Genomic DNA, 16,171 nt, shown 5'->3' on the forward strand with positions numbered 1-16,171 from the left:
TCCGTGTGTAAACATGTATCCATTGCAAGCATGCTTCCCTGTGTCCCTTTGCAAAGCATGGATATGTGTTTCCATGTGCAAAACATGTGTCCTGTACAAAACACCCATCCTGTGCATGTGTCCTGTGCAAGCGTGTGCAAAACATGTGTCCATGTGTAAACATGTATGTATTGCAAACGTGTCCTGTGCAAGCATGTGTCTGTGTCCACGTGCAAAGCATGCGTCTAGCTTCCAGAGTTCACTTGCATTGTACTGATGCTGATGGTGCTCCAACTCGAGTTCCCCCATGCTTTAACTTTCAAGAACCGCTTCCCACCAGAGCCGGTGTTCATAATCACTGTTTCTTTGATCTTTCAAGATAATAATTTCAAGTCGTTCAAATCGATTTTTTAATGCCTTTTCTTTACGGGTGGTTTTTAATCCAATGTTCCCCTAAGCCGCTTAGCAAATGGAAGCTGGGGCACAACCTAGCAGAAATGAAAAACCTGTTTCCTGTTTCCTGAATAATACCCAGTCAGCAATTGAGTAAGGGATTTTTATTTTATTTATTTATTTTTGCAAAGCACCTTCCCAAGTTTAGAAGGTTTAAACTTGTCAAAGTTCACTGTAGCCCTGTCAGGAGATTCGTCACTCACCTGACCTGTACTGAACCTCCATGCAGAAGTTAGTTTGGGCTCAAAAGTAAAAATATCAGGAATCATCCAGTCTGGAAATAGGTGAGGACTGGCAGAGCAGCCAGTTTGATCTCTCACACTACAAAGCTTATGGGATGACCCAGGTCTCCATCTTCAGTCCAGACCGAAGGCGCTATACCTAGGGGACATTGAACCATATCTGTTGGAAAGCAGAGCCCCCGGAAATATGGAGCCCCAGGCCTGGGAATGGAATTTCAAGCCATTTGCACTGGGCATTTAGAGCCTTTTTGCCACTTTCTACCAAAATCAGGCTCCTGCATTTTTTCTTGCCGGTTTTCTGCACTTTTTACTAAATGTAACCGATTTTTGTATCATTATATTTACCATGGATGTTATGTTTTCCCCTGTGGCAATGTCGTGTTTGTATGATTGCATTTTCTTCAATATTTCTTCCTGGACAAAGTGTCATCTAAATTTTAGTATGATCATGTAGAACATATATATGTGTGTATATTCATATGTGTATGTGTGTTATCCAAGTGTTTCCTAAACATATTAATAAGCAAGTATTTGCTTATTATTTGTTTTTCCTCCATTCTGTTGCTTGATCAAAATATTAAAAGATTTCACTACAGGAAAAGCTTTTCAAAGTTTATATATATATTCAGAAACACATTCCCTGAAAGTATTTCCTTTTTCTTCAATATTTAGAATGTATTTCCCCAGCAAGAGCCAGAAAATACGTATTATTCTGTTCTGTTCTGTTGTTGTTGCTAAGTCTTTGAGTCCCATCTGGAATTCACTGCAATGTATAGAATGAAAATATAGGAGCTCAGTTCATTCTTTTCTAAAGTGAAATAGAGTTTTTCCAAAAATATTCATTAAATAGTAATCCACTTATCTATTTTTGTGTTAATCTCTTTTTATTGCGTGGCGGCTCCAATTACCTTCTGAATCTATTGTAAGAACCTCTATGATATTGATAAAGTTTCTGTTAGTCATTTAGCAAATATTTGCTGATTACCTAGCCTAAGGTCTGTGGTTTTTAAACTAACTACCACATGTGGTTTTTTGTTGTTGTTGTTGTTGTTGTTGTTCGAGACGGAGTCTCACTCTGTCACCGAGGCTAGAGTGCAGTGGCACCGTGTTGTCTCACTGCAACCTCCGTCTCCTGGGTTCAAGCAATTCTCCTGCCTCAGCCTCCAGAGTAGCTGGGATTACAGGCGCCCACCACCACACCCAGCTGGTTTTTAAAATATTTTTAGTAAAGATGGGGTTTCACCATGTTGGAAGTAAATGTCGTTTTATAAGATCATAACTTTTGTATTAGCATTTTAAAATCTGATAAGACCGCTATTTGGAAAGTGGTGTAGTTAGGGACCCCCCCCCCACATCGTTAAATGAGATGTGTTAACCCCTGTTTTTTTAATAAAGACAGTCTTCATACCACATTTTTAGAGTCTCCTAGGTCATAAGATACTCTTCTTTTGCCTCCAAAATAAATAGCTTGGGTAAGGACTAAATTTGTAGGAAATCCAATTCTATTTGCTTGGATAAGCCATTTTTCCTAAACGTACTAACTCGAGAAATCAAGGTTTTGTTAAACATGTATATTTCTGGGTTTCTCCTGGAGATTCTGGGCTCCAGGGAGAGATGGGAGGCAGCCCTATAATTTTTTTTTTTAACCATTGCTGCAAGTTTGGCAATCACTGGAATAACCCATCCTCCAAAGGCTGTGAGGAAGCGTTTCATTTACAATTTATATTGACTGATTCTTTTTCTAAATATAAGAGTATTGAAAAATATATAGGGTTCTTCAAGTTTTGGTTCCTCTCTCCAATCTTCCTGCCATTGTTAACTTTTCAGAGTCCTTAGGAAGTTGCTGGGTGCAGCGGCACACACCTGTAATCCCAGCTACTTGTGAAGATCGCTTAAACCCAAGAGTTTGAGACCAGCCTGGACAACAAAGTGAGAGTGAGACTCCCATCTCTAAAAAATTTTTTTTTTTTTAAAAAAAAGCCCTTAGGAAGTTGTTTTTGGTAGCTTGTCTGGTTTTTATTTGTAGCTGTGGCAGACAGAGACTGTAATGGGCTGACACCATCTTGGCTGGCACAAGAAATCCTGATCTGATTGGATTTAAGGAAAATAAAGTCATCAGTTTAGGGTTTTCTCCAGCTCCAAGACCAGGCCAGGGCCCAGAAATCTTATATGGCCACCCTGCAAGAAACCCTTATCTCTCGTAGACCCGCAGCCGAGATTTCTGAAAGCTAAACTCAAAGTATAAGCTTGCAGGTGACTGAAACAAGGCAGATTCTATTCTCAACTCTACAGAGTCTCTCATGGTAAAGGTAGAGAACTAATTGGAAAGGAGCGGGATGCTGAAAAATGGAATGGGAGCAAATGGGCAGATTTTCATGAAGCTGAAGACCTTAAACCCCTGAATTCTGCTGAGCCTTCTTTGGCCAGTAGAAGGAATTCACCTGTGCTTACTCAGAGGGTTAATCTTGCCTGATGAATCTATGATGGCCTCAGCAGTGGAAGCTGATTTGCAAAGAGCTGGGGATCCTCCTCAGGATCTACCCCCCACCTCACCTGTCACTGCTTCTAGACCGGTAACCCAGACCCGATCTGCCCGGCCCTGAAAGGTAAGGTTCAGAGGGGTTCGAGGCCTAATAAGGCATTGCAAGATTTTTGCTAAGTGACATTGGCAGAAATCTGTAGAACTTATATAGGAATGGATCAAAGGGATACTGGATTAGAATAGAAGGAAAATAATGTTGGATCAGGCCAAAATTTTTAATCAGGTTTACTACATCGCAATTCTAAAGTCAATTTGCTTGTTTAAATGGCTAGGCATGTTTCTACAAGTGAAATGCCAGAACTTTCTCAGTACGCTTTGGAAAAATGTCTCCTAAAGGCTTAGAATGCTAGAGTAGATTTTTTATGTAAAACCTGTCCACCCATCGCCTAAATCTGGCTCTCAGAATCTGAAGAAAACCCCCTCCCAAGACTGAGAAGTCCATTTGTCAGGATGGTGGGGGGGGGTGGGGGGCGGGGGGCTTCTTAATCCCTGGGGAGTCTAGGCCGGTAATGATGGTGGGGAAGATGCTGTCATTAAGCTTTACTCCCTGAATTCACTGGGAATGATAGAATCTGATGACTGAGTGGTGGCACTTAATTGCCAAAGCCAATGTGGGACCAGCTGCCATCATGGGCAGCAGAACTGGCACGGTCATCAAGATGGTCTGTCCTCAGAGATCTTGAGCAATGATTAGTCAATGACAGCGTCCCTAGAGCTGAAACACATGGCAGCCTACTGAAGCCTTACTTGATTTTTACAAGCAGGAAAGCTCTAGGTCTGGTGAAGAGCAGTAAAGAAAATACCATTTTAATAGGGAGTTTCAGCCTCCCAATCAATTCCTAGAGTTGAGCCAGTTCACAGACCCAGAGCTCCTTGAATGAAAGGGGGTCCAGGTGCACCTGAACTCTGAGCCATAGAGTTTGTACTGTAACTCGTCCTCCTGACCTTCCCAAAGAATCTCATGGATATTTACTAGGTTGTATATTGACTATGCACTGAAGAAAGGGAAATAACAAGACCGCTCAGCAACTGCGGGTCAATGACTCTGAACTGACACTAATTCCTGGAGAGCTAAAATACCACTGTATCTATCAGACAGAAGAGGAGTTGATAGAAAAAATGATCAGTCGGGTTTGGGCATAGGTTCGTCTCAGATAAGCCAGTGGGTTCTTGAATCCTGTAGTTATTTCTTCAGTTCCAGAATGCATCATTTGAATATATATACTAGAAACTGGCAGAGTTCCTACATGGATTCTCTGAGCCAAGCAGAAGGCACTGAAACTGCCTCTATCTACCAAAATCGGAAAAAGCCATTTCACATTGCTGGAGGAATTGCAGAGTTTAGTGCTACCATCAAGAACGTGAACCACCGTGCCTGTAATCCCAGCACTTTGGGAGGCTCAGGCAGACGGATCACGAGGTGAAGAGATCAAGACCATCCTTGCCAACATGGTAAAACCCCGTCTCTACTAAAACTACAAAAATGAGCTGGGTGTGGTGCCGCAAGCCTGTAGTCCCAGCTACTTGGGAGGCTGAGGCAGGACAATCGCTTGAACCCAGGAGGTAGAGGTTGCAGTGAGCCAAGATCACGCCACTGCACTCCAGCCTGGCAACAGAGCGAGACTCTGTCTCAAAAAACAAACAAACAAACAAACAAACATGAAAGATGCAGGATGGTGATTCCCCCTGCTCCCACCCACCCCATTTCCATTCAAATTACATAATTTTGCCTGTGCAGAAGACAGGCGGTTTCTGGGAGAATGACAGTGGATTATTATAAACTTCATCAGAGGTGAAGCTGCTGTTTCAGAAATGATTTCATTGCTGGTATTCAGCTATTGGTCTGATGAATGCTTTCTCTGGCTACATGGTTACATGTAGTTAGTGAAGACCATGAGGAACAGTTTGCTTCCAGCTGGCTGGGGCAGCAATTCACCGTCACTATCTCACCTCAGAACTTTATCAACCTTCCGATTTTATGTCATAATCTGATCTGCAGAAATGTTGGCTGCCTCTCCATTCACCAAGCTATCATTCCCATCGAGTGTTTTGATGATACCAAGCTGATTGGATCTGATGAGCAGGAATTAGTGTCTACTGTTAGCATTTCAGTAAGACTCATGCATGACAGAGGGTGAGACGGAAATTCAAATTTCTAGTGATCTGGGGCATGTCAAGATACCCCTCCCAAAGTAAAGGGAAGGGGCTTCATCTGACCCCTGCAGCCACTAAGAAAGAAACACGGTACCAAACAGGCTTCCTTGGATTTTCAAGGCAACATATACCTCATTTCAAACACTTTTTTCTTTTCTAATATAGGCAGCCATTGGCTGTCACTGGCTCCCTATTTTCAGCTTCTCAAAGTCTTAGGTGTGTGTTTGGCTCCATGGTGAAGAACATCAGCTTTCCTGCTAGTTATCATGCCAATGAGGTTGGGCATTGATAAAATGGACAAAGGCATAAATTTCCCTCTAATCACTGCTTTAGCTGCATCCCACAAGTTCAATGTTATGATTTCATTTTCATTTGGTAGGAAACATTTTCTAACATTTCTTATGATCTCTTCTTGGATCTGTGGCTTATATAGACATGTGCGTTCTAATTTCCAAACATTTGGAAATTTTCCAGATATCATCTTGTCATTGAGTTCTAATTTAATACAGAATCTATACATAATATACTCTATAGTATTTCAATCCTTTTAAATTTATTAAGATTTATATTATAGTGCATCATATGGTCTATCTTACTGAATGTTCCCTATACACATTAATAGAACATATATTTGGCAGTCAGGTGAACTGTCTATAAATTTTAGTCAGAGCAAATTGTTTGACAACGTTACCCAAGTCTTCTCTACCCTTCTGATTTTCTATATTCTTCTATAATTTCCTGAGAGACTGAGGCCAGTTTCCAACTATGAATCTGAATCTGTGTTTTTCTTTTTCAGTTGTCACATTTTTCCTCATGTATATTGAAGCTTTTTTACTAAATTCATACACTATTAATACTATATTTTCTTGATAAATTGACCCTTTGATCATTATTAAATGTCCCTCTTTATCTCTGGTAATATTTTTTGCTAGAAAGTCTACATAGTCTGATGTAAATATGGCCACTTCAGCTTTCTTACAATTAGTGTTGGCATGTATGGATTTTTTCATTCTTTTGCTCCCATCCTATGTTTTTTATATTTACAGCACATCCCTTCTACCTCACCTATACTTGGAATCTGACAGTCTCCACCTTGTTTTGTTGTTGTTGTTGTTACAGAAAGGGTCGCGCGGTGTTGCCCAAACTGGAGTTTAGTGGCTATTCATAGGCGCCATCCTCCCGCACTACAGCCTTGAACTCCTGGGCTCAAGCAATCCTGTTGTATTATGTCCGTTCTCTCACTGCTATAAAGAAATATCTGAGACCGGGCCAGGCACGGTGGCTCATGCCTGTAATCCCAGCACTTTGGGAGGCCAAGGTGGGAGGATCATGAGGTCAGGTGATCAAGACCATCCTGGCTAACATGGTGAAACCCTGTTTCTACTAAAAATACAAAAAAAAAAAAAAAATTGGCCAGGCATGGTGACAGGCACCTGTAGTCCCAGCTACTCGGGAGGCTGAGGCAGGAGAAGGGCGCGAACCCAGGAGGCGGAGCTTGCAGTGAGCAGTGATCACGCCACTGCACTCCAGCATGGGCGACAGAGGGAGACTCCGTCTCAAAAAAAAAAAGAAAAGAAAAGAAAAGAAATACCTGAGACTGGGTAATATATAAACAAAAGAGGTTTAACTGGCTCACAGTTCTGCAGGCTGTACAGGAATCATGGGTAGGAGGCCTTAGAAAACTTATAATCATGGCAGAAGATAAAGGGGAAGCAGGAGGAAGAGAAAGAAGGGGGAGGTGCTACACATTTTTAAACAATCAGATCGTGAGAACTCACTATCATGAGAACAGCAAGAGGGAAATCTGCCCCCATGATCCAATCACCTCCTACCAGGCCCCTCCTCCTCCAACACTGGGGATTACAATTCAACATGAAATTTGGGCGGGGACACAAATCCAAACCATATCACCTCCTGTCTCAGCTTCCTGAGTAACTGAGACTACAGGCACGCACCACTGTGCCCAACTTGTGATGTATTTTTTAAAGAAATTCTAGATTTTGCTGATTGCATCCTTGTGGTGTCATGAAACATGTTCTTTGTTCCCCATATTTTCCGTACAGTGGAAGGTGCATCTATAGTCTAGATGCTTAATTAGATCCAGGTTTTTTGGTAAGAAGACTTCATAGATCGTAAACTTCCTGTTGCATTAAATCTGGAAGCCTATGATGTCTGGCTTTCCTTCTTTTTGTGATAATAAATTTGATGAGTTGGTCTAGGGATGATCAAACCGATCCATTAAAATAACACTTTTTTAACTCTTTTAACACCTCTCAGTCCATGTGCTAAGAAATTATGGTATATACATGATCACATTTGATCCTCATATTAACCCTATGAGGTAGGTCCTGTTAAATAACATTACAATAAATTGTAATATTATATCACATGACCTTTTTAGGTTTTATTTTAAATTGATACAATAATTATCTATATTTATGGGATATGGCATGATTGTTTGATACATGCATACAGTGAGTAATAACAAAATTAGGGTAATTAACATATTTATCACCTCAAACATTTATCATTTCTTTTTTTTTTGACCAGGCTGGAGTGCAGTGGCACGATATCGGCTCACTGCAACCTCTGCCTCCCAGGTTCAAGCGATTCTCCTGCCTCAGTCTCCTGAGTAGCACACCACCACGCCCAGCTAGTTTTTGTATTTTTAGTAGAGACGGGGTTTCACCATGTTGGCCAGGATGGTCTTGATCTCCTAACTTCGTGATCCATCTGCCTAAGCCTCCCAAAGTGCTGGGATTACAGGCGTGAGCCACCGTACCCGGCCTGTTTTGTTTTGTTTTTTGAGACATGGTCTTGCTCTGTCACCCAGGCTGGAGTACAGTGATGCGATCTTGGCTCACTGCAACCTCCACCTCACAGCCTCAAGAGATCCTCCCATGTGCAAGCAAACCTCCCACCTCAGCCTCCTGAGCAGCTGGGGCTACAGGCAAGCACCACCATGCCAGGTTAATTTTTGTATTTTTTGTAGAGATGGGGTTTCACCATGTCACCCAGGCAGGTCTCAAACTCCTGGACTCAAGCAATTCACCTGCCTTGGCCTGTCAAAGTGCTGGGATTACAGGCATCAACCTGGCCTTAGCTTTGTTCTTTTTGATCAAGATTGTATTGGCTATTTCTGAACTTTCGTGGTTCCATATAAATTTTAGGGTTTTTAACTCCATTTCTATAAAGAATGTCATCAGTATTTTGGCACAGATTGCATTGAATCCATAGATCCCTTTGGGTAAGCATGTGCCTTTTGGCTGGAATTTCTTCTGTTTTCTTTTAAATATAAAAATTAATTTCAGTACTCATATTAGTTTGATAGTGTTAGAGTAATTAATGTTGAAAATTAAATAGTATCTATCATCTAATTTTAACTGCAACACAGGTACCTGAGACACCAATAAGAAAAACCAGTTCCTGGGCCCCCACCCTTACCTAGTTAAAAAGAACTTCAAAGCCAGCCACAGTGGCTCATGCTTGTAATCCCAGCACTTTGGGAGGCCGAGGCAGGCAAATCACCTAAGGTCAAGAGTTGAAGACCAGCCTGGCCAACATGGTGAAACCCTGTCTCTACTAAAAATACAAAAATTATCCGGACGTGATGACGGGTGCCTGTAGTCCCAGCTACTTGGGAGGCTGAGGCAGGAGAATTGCTTGAACCTGGGAGGCAGAGGTTGCAGTGAGCCAAGATCACACCACTGCGCTGCAGCCTGGGCAACGGAGTGAGATTCTGTCTCAAAAAAAAAAAAAAAAAAAAAAAGAAAGAAAAAAAAGAAACTTCAGGTGTGGGGCCCGGCATTTGCATTTTTAGTAAGATTATAAGAGTGCTGTTATGTTCTCTGGGAAGCAGACAATGAAATAAGCCAGGGTTAGGAGTGCTCCCCAAAGGCTTATTGGGCAGTGTGTCAGTTTCAGTACTCCAAGAAGCAGACACCAAGATGGGCTAGATGTGCAATAGATTTATTAGGGAAAATTCCATGAAGAATAAACGGGGAGGTACAGGGGTATTGTGGGAGAATGCACAGATGGAGATAAAAGCCTAGTATCTGTGAAAGAAGAGCAATAGGGAAGGTCTGGATATAAGGAGTCTCAGATCACAGCTCAGGTCTGAGCGTAGCTTTGCCAGGCTTTTGGAGAGTGCCTGAGCAAAGCTGCCCATTGGAGGGTTCAGGCAGACTTGGACGAGCACTCGTATCCCTGCTGTGCTCAGCCACTGTCTGGGAACATCCTAGAGGAAGAATGAGAGGCATGGTGGCTCCAGTGGGGTGGAAGTTGGAACCTGTAAGTCAACTCTGCTCCCAGAGCACCTTCTCTTTAGAAAGATCACTTCCATCACTACCACAGTCTACCTCCTTCCACCAGATAAATCTATTTCTCCATACGTATTTAGGGGAGCAGTTTCTCTATGATTCCCAAGAGCCTCTCAATGGGGAACTTAGAAAAAGGTCAGTGGTACAAATAGGATCTGTCTCTGCAGTTAATCTCAGGGCTTCAATGGGCACTCATCCTCTTCTTCCTCCACCATATTTTAAATTTTCCTATCCCTCTCAGCTATCACCTCAGTAAGTCTTCGTGGCTCACCTTGTAACATGACTCAAACCTTGACACTCGAGGGGCCTGAACTCATAATCATCATACATTTCTAAGGCTGGAATTTCTGCCTGTGTCCATCAACAGTTACAATGGGACAAGGGAGTACCAAGAGGCCCCTAAGTGCACCCCTGGATTGTACAAGTGTTCCTTCCCGTGTGCAAAGACAGCTCTACCTCCTCCTACCCATCGGCAGCAATCACTACTGTCAAGAAAGTCACAGCTGTTCGCGCCGGCTGCTGCCTGGACACAAGAGTCTAAGTGCCCTGGCAGCAGCTTTAGCTTGGGATTTGAAGGGCAGGTACTGAGTCTCCTGAGAAGAGGACACATTTTAGGGTTGTTTATTTAATTTTTTCTTTTTTTTTTCTGGCACATGTGAGACACCTTTTTGGAGACCGACCAGGATCTCCACCTTGGCAGGGAGTTTGGGAATGGATGTCTCCCCGTGGAAGTGATAGGAATTGGGGCTACTTCTGCTCCATCTCCACCTCCAGCTTCCCTCTTCTCCTTCCTGGCCTTCTCCTAGTTGCAGATACTATGTAGAACACTCACTAGCTGCCTATTTATTTTGGAGTACTATGTCCTATCTGCCCTCTCTAAGGGCCGGGCCCCGTGGGCTACCTCTCCACCTCTGCCAGTCATTAGAGTAATTGTGACCTCTAGCTTCTATCAGACCCCACCTGCCTCTATTACCTTCGATCCTCTAGTACCTCAGCTCTGTGACCACCTCTCTTATTGTGAGCTCACACCTGCATAGTCGTCACTTTTCCTGGGTTAACTCTGGTGAAATCGTCACCATTCAGGCCACCACTTGTTACCAAGGTCTGTCCTATACTTCACACTCCTCTTGGAATGAGCCCCTTTTTGCCATCAGGACCATGAGTGACCCAATTCCCAAACCCCAGCCGGCCTTCTCTTTTCTTGGACCACTCTTAGTATTTACCTGTATCAGTTCCTGGTCTCTGAAAAGCAGACATACAGGAGATTTATTGGGGGAAATGCCTGTAAAGAATAAACTGGGAAGGAGCAAGAGTAGTTTCAGAGTGCATATTTAGTTGGCAAACTTACTTTTAAAAGCAAAGAAGAGATTACCATGGAAGTCAGAATAGTGCTTAGGCTAGGGAAGAGGGGTGGGGTACTGGCAATGTTCTATTTCTTGGTGGGGGTGTTGGTTTCATGAATATTTGCCTCGTGATAAATCATGGAGTTGTACGTTCTAGTTTTGTGCACTATTAAAATAGTTGTTATAGTTCACTCTCTACTTCCACAGTCAGCCTTCTTCTGTTCTTGAATAGGTTTGATTTCACTTCTCAAGTCCTTTGCACTTGCTTTTCCTTCTGCCTGGAAAGCTCTTTCTCCATGTATTCCAAGCTTTGGTTCTACCAGTTTTGATCTTTAGGGTTTGACCTCAAATGTGCCCATTTCAGTAAGATCTCGTAGTTCCGCTGCTTCTGTCCTTGGCCTCCAGCCCCCAGTCCCATCCACTGGCATTTCCAGTGAGTTTTCACAGCATGTATTGTTATCTGAAATTCTATTTTGTTGTTGTGGTGATTTACCTGTGTTTGTCACTCACCTCTGGAATAAATTCCATTATGGGCAGGGTCCTTATCTAGTCTGTTCATGATTGTAAAACCAGTGTCTATTACAGCACCTGGTTACAGTAAACAGGAAACACAATGACTGAATCTCTTGGTATTGCCAGCACAGTGCTTGACTCATGAAACATGTTCACTAGTACTTAATCTCTCTCATTGGTACAGTCATATGTCACTTAATGTTTCAGTTAACAACAGACCACACAACCAACAGTGATCTTATATGATTATAATAGAGCTGAAAAGTTCTATTGCCTAGTGGTGTTGTAGCCATCATAATTTCATACAGCAACACATTACTCATGTGTTTCTGGTGATGCTGGTGTAAATGAATCTACTGCACTGACAGTCATATAAAAGTACAGCACACATGGCCAGGCGCAGTGTTTCACGCTGTAATCCCAGCATTTTGGGAGGCTGAGGCGGGCAGATCACCTGAGGTCGGGAGTTCGAGACCAGCCTAGCCAACATGCCGAAACCTTGTCTCTACTAAAAATACAAAAATTAGCTGGGTGTGGTGGTGGGTGCCTATAATCCCAGCTACTCAGGAGGCTGAGGCAGGAAAATTGCTTGAACCTGGGAGGTGGAGGTTGCAGTGAGCTGAGATCGTGCCACTGAACTCCAACCTGGGTGACAGAGTGAGACTCCGTCTCCAAAAAAAAAAAAAGTATAGCATACACAATTATGTACAGTACACAATACTTGATCGTGATCATAGACTATGTTACTGGCTTATTTATTTACTATACTTTTATTGTTTAGAATGTCCTCCTATTTTTTTTAAAGTGAATTGTAAAACAACCTTAGGCAGGTTCTTCAAGAAATATCCAGATGAAGGCATTGTTATCATAAAAGATGACAGCTCCACGCATGTAGTTGCCCTTAAAGACCCTCCAATGGGACAAAATGGAGGTGAAGACAATGATATCGAAGATCCTGACCCTGTGTAGGCCTAGGTTAATGTGTGTTTGTGTCTTAGTTTTTAACAAAAAAGTTTAAAAAGTAAATTAAAAGTTTTAAAAATTAGAAAAAAAACTTTCAGATTAAGGATATAAAGAAAATATTTGTGTACAGCTGTACAATGTGGCTGTTTTAAGCTAAGTATTATTACGAGTCTTAAAAAGTTTTTAAAAAGTTTTAAAAAGTTAAAAAGTTACAGTAAGCTAAGGTTAATTATGAAAAAATTTTAAAAAATAAATTCAGTGTAGCTTAGGTGTACAGTGTTTATAAAGTCTACAAGAGTGTACAGTAATGTCCCAGACCTTCACATTCTCATTGCTCACTCAGACTCACCCAGAGCAACTCCCAGTACTGCAAGTTCCATTCGTGAGAATGCCTTACACAGGTGTACCATTATTTATCTTTTATACTGTATTTGTATTGTATCTTTTCTATGTCTAGATATGCTTATACAAATACTTACCATTGTGTTATAATTGTCTACAGTATTCAGTACAATAACATATAGCATGGGTTTGTAGCCAGGAGTAATGGGTTATGGCTTATGGTGTAAGTATGTAGTAGGTTATGCTTCCAGGTTTCTACGAGTTCACTCAAGGACCAAATTGCCTAATGAGGCATCTCTCTCATAAGGTGTCCCTACAGTTAAATGATGTGTGCATGACTATTTATCATGGGCAAGGATAAACCTGAATTTATTGATGGTCACTTTATTTATGGTCACCTTAGCTCTCTGTGCATGTTATAAATTTCTAGAGGTGCTTTCCTAGCGGTAACAGCCACACCTGCTATATGGACTAAAACAAGGGCAAGATTTCAAAAATGTCGCATTTGGGCCAGACAAATAAACTGTTCTTGCAGCAGCACCTGCGGAAGGAAACGCAGAGAAGGGAGAAAGCGACCGAAGGCGACCACGTGGGCCACAGGCACAGAACGCTAGGTCAGCCGAGAGGGCCTCTCCCGCATCTTCCCAAGGGCATCTTCCGCATCCTGTTAAGGGTCGGCAACGCGAGACACCACGCGCTCGCCGGGATCGGCCGCCCAATCAGGAGCAAGCTATGGCCTTACGCCTGCGCAGAGGGGAGACGCGAGCGCCGCGTGGACGCTGACCTCGGTCCGCGCCTGCGCCTTGGTTTCTTCCCGGCGATTGGTTCCCATCTCTGAGGGGGACGCCTCACTTCAATTTTCACTTTCTTTTTTTGCCCCCCCGCCTCCCCTTTTCTTTTCCTTTGGCCGCGAGGTTTTGCTTCCGGTTGCTAGCGCCGGTCAGAGAGAAAGTCGACATGTTCTCGCAGGCTGCCGGGCGTCCCGGGGTTGCTTCTCGCCTGTGACCCTGACGGGAGACAGAGCGCGGGCGGGCGCGGCGTCCCTGTCAGCGCCCGCGGCGAGGACCCCGGGGCCGGGGCGGACGGCGTGCCCCTGAGGGGTCTCCCCGCGGGAGCGCGGAGCCGGCGACTGGTGCTTCCCACGTGCGCCGGTGTCGCGAGGGCCCGGGAGGACGCAGAGCACGGCCGGGAGAAGCATGGGAAGGAGGCCGAGCCGGGATCTCAGGTCCTCGGGGGCGGCGGCCACGCCAAGGACGGGTAAGTCCCTCCTCGGCCTGGGCGCCCGGGAACCCTGCGAGGAGGACGGCGGGTCCCCGAGGCTGAGCGCTCGGGCAGCTGCCGGGGCTTGGCTGCGAGGCGTTTTGCCGCGCTCCGGGTGACGGGGTGGGAGGGGTCGGCGCCTTCTAGATGACTCAACTTTCTGCCTGCGCTACAACCTGTGGCCGCGCTCAGTGTCGCCGGCAGGGAGATCCTAACCGTGTCATCTTGCCCCTTTTTGAGGCGTTTCGTTTGCGTCGCCTGTCAGGGGACAGCTGCATTCTCAGGGATATGATGGTAAGTTCTTGGCTGAAGTTTCCGTCTTCGATTTTGCACCGGCTGGGAAATCATTTCCTGCGGGTTCTGTGTGAAGCCTGCTGCTACTCGAGACTTCATGGCAATGCGCCACCTTTTCTTTTTAGGGTAAAACAGGTCTCTCCGAAGGGAGGGTCATTTTAGCAGCAAACGCAAGCCGTGCTTGAGCGTTAGGATAACTTGGTGAGAGCAACACAGAAGTTTGTCTGAAGGCGGCGCCAAGCAGCGTTCCGTGGGAGAACTGGGTTAATGACTGAAATTTTGAGGAAGATTACTTTGGGAATTCTCAAGTTTCTCTTAATCGCTTCTTGTCTATTTGAAATCTGTAAATTTAAACAAACCACGCTTACTCTTCCTTATTCTCCCTGTAAGGTAAAATTAGAATAGTAAGGTTCATGAAAGTGTATCCAAAACTTAAATATGTGGCATACAAGTGTATGGTATTATTGGAATAGCATTCGCGATCCTAGAGTCTGCAGTGTTCCGTGAATAAAACTAGGGGTGAGCCTGGCGGTAATCCTGCCTAGGAGGTTTATAGCAAAGCAGTGTCCCCTAACGGTGCAAGAATACCCTTCTGCTGAAAAACTGCCTTATAGGAATGGCTGGCTGTATGCAGTATGTCCTGTACTGTACATTAATAAATAACTAAGCCAGGCCAGAAAAAGGGTGACAAAAGGTCCACAATTATTTTAAGGAAGACAAAGACGGTATATTTGAAATTTTGTGTATACAGAACATTTGCCCAAATGTAACTCATTTTCTTTAAGAGAGATTATAAGCATCTCCTGTGGTCCAAACATAGTTGTTAAAATGGGTTAAAATCGGTGAAGTGCCTAAGAACTTGACTGAGACATGTGTTTGTTAAATACAGTATAATATCTATTTAGTAAAAATAGATCGATATGGCATGTATTTATCAAGTGAATCTCATTCTTCTATTGGTAGACATTCAAGTTATTTTCAAGATATCCCTGTAACTGACAATACTGCAGTGATTATCTCTTGCTGTTATAAACAGTGCTTTAGGTGGTCATGATAGTATTTCTGTAGAATTGATTCCTTATGAGAGTGCTGGATAATAATGTTGCTAAATTTTCCTGAAATGATTGTACCTTTTTATGTTCACTCGCTCAAAAGATGTGTTTTTATCTCCATGCTAGCCAGCACTGGATGATAATGGCATTTTTAAAATATCTTAGCCACCTAGTAATTGAAGTAACATTCTATTTTAATTTTCATCTTCCTTGGTGAATACAAAAGTTAAATCTTTTTAGCCAGGTCATGTCATTTGCTGATGTTTTTATTGGGTCTGAGCTCTCTTTTCTTTCTCCCATGTAACTATTACCATAGCATTTTAATTATCATAGTTTTATAATATATTTTGGTACTTTCTTTTGAAAAAGAGCTTTGGGTTTTTCTTTTGCATTTTTTCTTCCAGAAGAAATTAGAGCTATCTTTTTAAGTCCTATAGAAAATCTTAGGATATTGTTTGTGATGGTGTTGAATTTATAATTTGAGAAGAGATATTCATTTGAGTTTTTCCTTCTAGGAGAATATGTACGTCCCCCTTTTTCTTCTTTAAAAATTTTTATTGTGAAATGTTATTAATATGTACTGACAAAGCGTATCTGTGTAATAAATATGCTTTTTGTCAGTACATATTAATGGCACATTTCATAACAAAAATTAATAAAAGCTTTAGAAACTTTAGTTTAGAAACCTTTTGTGTGTTTCTACCCCAGGAGGAAT

At 42.9% G+C, this 16,171-nt stretch overlaps 1 protein-coding gene across 1 annotated transcript in view; it reads left to right on the forward strand.

Annotated features, from left to right (window-relative positions):
- Positions 1-13,785: 13,785 nt before the first annotated feature.
- The window catches only part of TASOR2 (transcription activation suppressor family member 2), a 79,507-nt gene continuing 77,121 nt past the window's right edge, over positions 13,786-16,171 (forward strand). Inside the window, exon 1 of the mRNA XM_055296411.2 lies at positions 13,786-14,107. The gene's annotated coding sequence lies outside the window, so the exon portion shown is untranslated. The remainder of the gene's footprint in view (positions 14,108-16,171) is intronic.

Source organism: Symphalangus syndactylus, chromosome 10, assembly GCF_028878055.3.
Source record: "Symphalangus syndactylus isolate Jambi chromosome 10, NHGRI_mSymSyn1-v2.1_pri, whole genome shotgun sequence".
NCBI classification, from domain to species: domain Eukaryota; kingdom Metazoa; phylum Chordata; class Mammalia; order Primates; family Hylobatidae; genus Symphalangus; species Symphalangus syndactylus.